Here is a 6,000-nt window from a genome sequence, read left to right on the forward strand (position 1 = left end):
CTTTCCAACTGAATTTATTATCGAGTTGTAATCTCAGGAATTTAACACAGCCAACCTCTTCGATCTGCATGTCTTCATATATTGTACACATGCTGGAAGGAAGTCTCTTAAATGTTCTGAACTGCATATAATGGGTCTTTCCAAAGTTTAATGACAGTGAATTGGCTTTAAACCATTTATTAATGTTGATAAAAATTTGATTAGCAGCTATTTCTAAATCTGTACTTGACTTGCCACTTAATTCAAGGTGTGTATAATCTACAAACAAACTTAGCATCTGGCAATGCAACAAAGAGATGTTATTAATGTACACAAGGAAAAGCAACGGATCCAAGATGGAACCTTGAGGAACACCACATGTAATCCATTCCCAATCAGATGAAGACTGACTGCTTACTGCACAGGTATTTCGCAACGATGCCCTTTGTTTCCTGTTAGTTAAATAAGACTCAAACCATTTCGCAGCATTGCCTGTGAAACCATAATATTCTAATTTACTTAAGAGAATGCTGTGATCCACACAGTCAAAGGCTTTTGACAGGTCATAGAAAAAGCCAGTAGCCTCTAATTTATTATCTAATGAATTAAGTACCTTCTCACTGTAAGTGTAAATAGCTGCCTCTGTATCAGAACACTTACGAAACCCAAACTGTGACTTTGACAAGAAAACTAACTGTCCCTGTTACACCACAATAAATGAACGCCAAATGCTGATCAAAAAAGGCTTTTAATGAACAACAACGAGATGTTTACGTAATTCATGGCCTATAACAATAAACAACACAGCATACAACACAGGCTCCCATGGCCAGTATTTGCGTCCTGGATGATTTTTGTTTCATGGGCATTAGACTGCGCTCTGAGATCTTTTTCTGTACCTAACGTCTCGTCTTCCAAAGCTGGAGACATCACCAGAGCCCATAAACGACTCAGAAAGTAGTTACAATCTCAAAAAAAGTCAACAAGCCGAACTAACAGACGTATCCACGCCACGTTCGTAACGTCGTCAGACCACTGTTTAATTGCATAGTTCCGCCAATGTGTTATGGATATTGTAGTGGGGAAGAGTTGGCGATGTTTGCTTTATTTTCAAATAAAGACTCATAACTTTTTAAATTTCAGTCTTTTTTTCTATTGAAGTTGTTTATGTGCTTTTGAATTTCTGTGACCTATCTGTACATCCTAGCATAGTAGTGATTGGACCTTGATAAACTGTAGCATCAAATAAACGAATTTCGTGATATTCAAATCCCAGTACATGATAACACGCATAAATAGTCAGCAACAGCTCATGCTTGTGTACATATGAGCAGTTCAGTTTGTTGAGCTTTTTTGAGATTGTAAGTGTTTTGTGAGTCGTTATAGAATCTGATGATGTCTCCAGCATTGGAAGACGAAGCCTTAGGTAGAGAAATATGCCTCGGACCTCAGCCTAACGACCGGAAACTAAAATATCAGCAAGGAAGTAAACAACAGAGGCAGTCAATGCAGACATGCAATGTTACTTATAATCCGTCTTGATTGCAATCAAGACGGATTATAAGTAACACTGCATAAAAAAGTGATTGCGGTATCCCTGTAGACATTATGTCTGTTTTTGCACAGACTTGCAAGGTGGCAGCCAATATGGGCTGTGCACTGGGAGTGCAAGGCCACTTTGCATTTTTAAGTAATTAGGACAGTGCATTAAGAGCAAATATTTTGTAGGCAGAGTTTTGTGTGGGATTTTACACAGGGAGCCGATGACGTGAAGCCAGCCACGTGTTAGCCTGAAGGTCGAATTTTACAACCTACAGCACCCCAGGAGGCGTTGGCTTTGTCAGGCTTGACTCCAGTGGCAGGGCTTTGATGCTGCCCGACAGGCGGGGGACGTTTCCAGCCGAACACTGTGAGGCAAGCAGAACTTCTCCCCAAAGCGAATAACGCTGGGAGACGCTGTTTCCCACTCGCCCATGTTGCCCTGGGCTCACAAAAGCGTCGCAGGCGCTATTGCCAACAAGGAATGTACCTCCGCAAATAACCCAGTTGAGGCGACTGCCATTGGCCAAGTTGATGTGACATAAGCAGTGTTTCCCGCACACCCGCAGTCAGGCACGAGAAGCACTCATTGGTTAAAAATTTGTTAAATTTTATGACTGGACAGCTGCAGCAGCGGAGCACAAGCTGTATTAGATTTTGGTAGAAATTAGAACACTCGCACTTCAGTATCTGTCCAGTAAGGGCGCAGTATTCCATACCATTCGATGCAGAGCAGTTGTGTCCCTTATCCAGAACTCAGGATAATATCATGGAATCATGTCCTGTACATGCAGCACAGTGGTTGCAGCGACATCACATCTGATCTGCATAATAGCATGACAAGGATAGCCAGCTGGGGACCCCGTCATTGAGCAGATGAGCAGAGCAGGTAATATATGGAGATCTGGCCATAGCACGACCAGCTTTGCAGTTTATACAAGTTAAACGGGTGGCCATTGATCCATTGAGCATTGCAGCACATTCTCATATTTAGTTTGGTGATTAGATTCTGATGGAAAGAAAGTGACCTGGAATCATGTGCTCTCATTCAGTCGAGGGGAAGTGCTAATCTGCATTGTTAAGTTTTATAGGTGTAGATTTGTGTTATACCACCAAGGTAGGAGGTTAATTTTATGTTAATAATTTAAATGTGTAACTACTTCCAATTCGATTCTTCAACAGAGACCCGGATTGCATAGTCAGATGTCATGAAGCACATAAGAATCGCATTGAGGGAATTAATAATATAATTCCAAGTTCAGTAAATAGTCAATTGTGTATCACCTCACAGTAGCAAAGAACTCGGCGGTCACTTCCCATAAATGGACACCCAGCATTTAAATACATACGGTGAAATCTTCTGGTACAAAAACAAGATATTAAGATTTGTTCATTTTTCAGTGTGTTAAAATAGATTTTTTTCTCGCACTCCATAACTTAGCACACCAATAGTTTTTCATAACTGGCTGAGCAAAGATCCGCATTACCGGTACCTTAACTGCTTGTGCAAATTTCCTAATATGATGTGTTTACTTTTCAAAAGGTATTCCCTTCTGTAGTAATAGTTCTGTTCTCGTGGCTTCTGCACCACGTCAATGAAAAAATACTCTTGCACAATGGCATTGCATCATCATTGCGTCGTTAATAATCTAGTTTCATTGGGTATGGGAGTACACGGTTAGGTTCTTTAACGTATTTTCATAGGAAATACAATCAGTCCCAAATGCTATGCTCTGCTCACATCTGGTAATGCCAGCCAGTGCTGAATGCTGACACAGAGCCATGCTAGAATCCTCAGACAGGGAAATCAAACAAATATAACAGACACCATGGAGTGACTCCACAGAGGGGATGAAGAATCTGTAAGCGACAATATTGAATTTATGGATGAGGTGTTATCCAGAATGCCAGCTATGAATCTATTCTCAGACAGACTTGTGACTCAGAGTAATGAGATCACAATAAGTGAACGCATCCAATAACATGACAGTTTGTGTGGTAATCATAATTGGACATATCACCTATAGTATACAATTTTCTGTTGGTGACATTCTAATATTATTTGATGGTATAATAGGGGAGATAAATAATTTGATGGAAATGTTAAACAGCATTCACCGAAAACTTACTTTCGCGGTTGAACATGAACAACATAAATCTATAAATTATTTAGACCTAACTATTTTTAACGATAATGGACACCACAACTTGGGCGTCTATCGGAAACCTACCACTACAGATACCATTATTGCTGCAAAGTCATGCCACCCAAATAGATGTAAAAAAGCTATCTTCTTAACAATGATAGATAGGTTGAATAGAATACCAGTAATACCAGAACAGAGACAGAAGGAGATTAACATATTAAAGCAAATTGTGATATCTAATGGATATAACGCAAATATAGTAGAGATGATACAACAGAAAATACAAGTCAGAAAGGCGAAATACCCGAAAAGAGGACTTTTGCAAAGATGCTGTACAAATACCATAGCTAATAGTCTTAGGCATAGTAATGTTGTTGTTGTTGTTGTTGTTGTAGTCTTCAGTCCAGAGACTGGTTTGATGCAGCTCTCCATGCTACTCTATCCTGTGCAAGGTTCTTGATCCCCCAGTACCTACTGCAGCCTACATCCTTCTGAATCTGCTTAGTGTATTCATCTCTTGGTCTCCCTCTACGATTCTTACCCTCCACGCCGCCCTCCAGTACTAAATTGGTGATCCCTTGATGCCTCAACACATGTCCTACCAACCGATCCCTTCTTCTCGTCAAGTTGTGCCACAAACTCCTCTTCTCCCCAATTCTCTTCAATATCTCCTCATTAGTTATGTGATCTACCCATCTAATCTTCAGCATTCTTCTGTAGCACCACATTTCGAAAGCTTCTATTCTCTTCTTGTCCAAACTATTTATTGTCCACGTTTCACTTCCATAGGAGGTGTTAAAAACAAGATGCTTGCTAAATCAGGAATTTATAAATTGACTTGTAAAGATTGTAGCTAAATTTACATCGGGCAAACTGAGAGGTTTTAACACCAGATTTAAAGAACATAGTACTGGAACAGCACGTAATAAATCACTCTTTGGACAGCATTTAGATACGGAAAAACATGCAGAAATCAATATAAGGGAAAATCTGAAGATACTGCATGTAACCCAAAAAGGACTTATGATGGATATTCTAGAGAGCCTGGAAAATTTCATACATAATAAACGGAATTCGGCAGCAATGCTGAATGAACAAATAGAAAGTCACAATAAAATTTTTTTCGAGCTATTCGAAAATATTATTTGTGCACAATGATGATACTTTTCCTTTTATTATTTTACTACTTTAATTTCTTTAATGTGTTCTACAAATATGTTGTAAACTTTTATCCTATCTTTAGATTTTTTAGGTTATCCTTGATTGTCGATATTTCCATAGCCTCAAATAAGTGACAACTTCTCTGTCGATGAAGAGCCATGACATACCGCTACCAAGGCAATGGACGCCTTGGCCAGGACAAAGATAACACCATTCGAACACACCAGCTGCTACCATGACGACGGAGTCCTTGCTACGTAGACTAGAGGTTTTTTTCTTTCTTTATTGTGATTTCATTCCCCTGCCCCATATGGGCAGGGGAGGGCTGTCAGCGGCACAATCCGCCGCTCTTCAGCCGAGTGACATAACAACTTGAAATAAGAATAAAATGCTACATACATAAGGCGAGAAAGGGGAACTTAAAACAGAATAATGGGAGAAAATGGAGGTAAAAAATAGACGTTCATGGAGGACAGTTAAAAGTCACCAGATAGTTAAAAACACAGTTGGCGAGTCTTCAGAACTCAGAAGACACTGAATGGACATACACACGTTAAAAGTCGGCCACAGTAGTAAAAACACTCTGGAACAACACACTTAAAACCCACTTGGAGCACACATGATGAAGAATAAAACTGCCAGGGGGGACCTGCCGAGGAAAAGGAGGGGAGAGCATGGGGCAGCAGGGGAAGCGGCGGGATAGGGGGGGCATCAGTGGGTTCACGAAGAGGCAGGAGAAACGTGGGGCGGGAGAGGAAGAGGGAAGACAGGGCAGGAGGGAGCGCAGAGACACTGAAAGGAGGCACAAGAGATGGAGGGGGAGTAGGAGGGGGAAGTCGCTCAGAAGGAGGGAGGGGGAGGAGAGGGACCCCTGAGGAGGAGGCAGGAAGATGGGGTTAGAGTTGGTAGTAAGGGTAGATGTCAGGGCGAAGCTCATCATCCACAAGGGGTAGACGATGGAAGTTGTGTTGGGAAAGGAGATGGAGGGTGTGGAGATGGAGAGAGTTTGGGACACAACGGTAAAGGCACGGCAACTGGTTGGGGGTGGAGAGGAAGGGAGACACCAGGTGGTGAGGGGGATCAAGGGGGCAGATAATATATAGTGTGCGGATGTGTTCAAGGAAAAGGAGAAGGTGGGGGAAGGGGACGAGGTCGTAGAGGATGCGTGTGGGGG

Source organism: Schistocerca americana, chromosome 3, assembly GCF_021461395.2.
Source record: "Schistocerca americana isolate TAMUIC-IGC-003095 chromosome 3, iqSchAmer2.1, whole genome shotgun sequence".
Classification (NCBI taxonomy): Eukaryota; Metazoa; Arthropoda; class Insecta; order Orthoptera; family Acrididae; genus Schistocerca; species Schistocerca americana.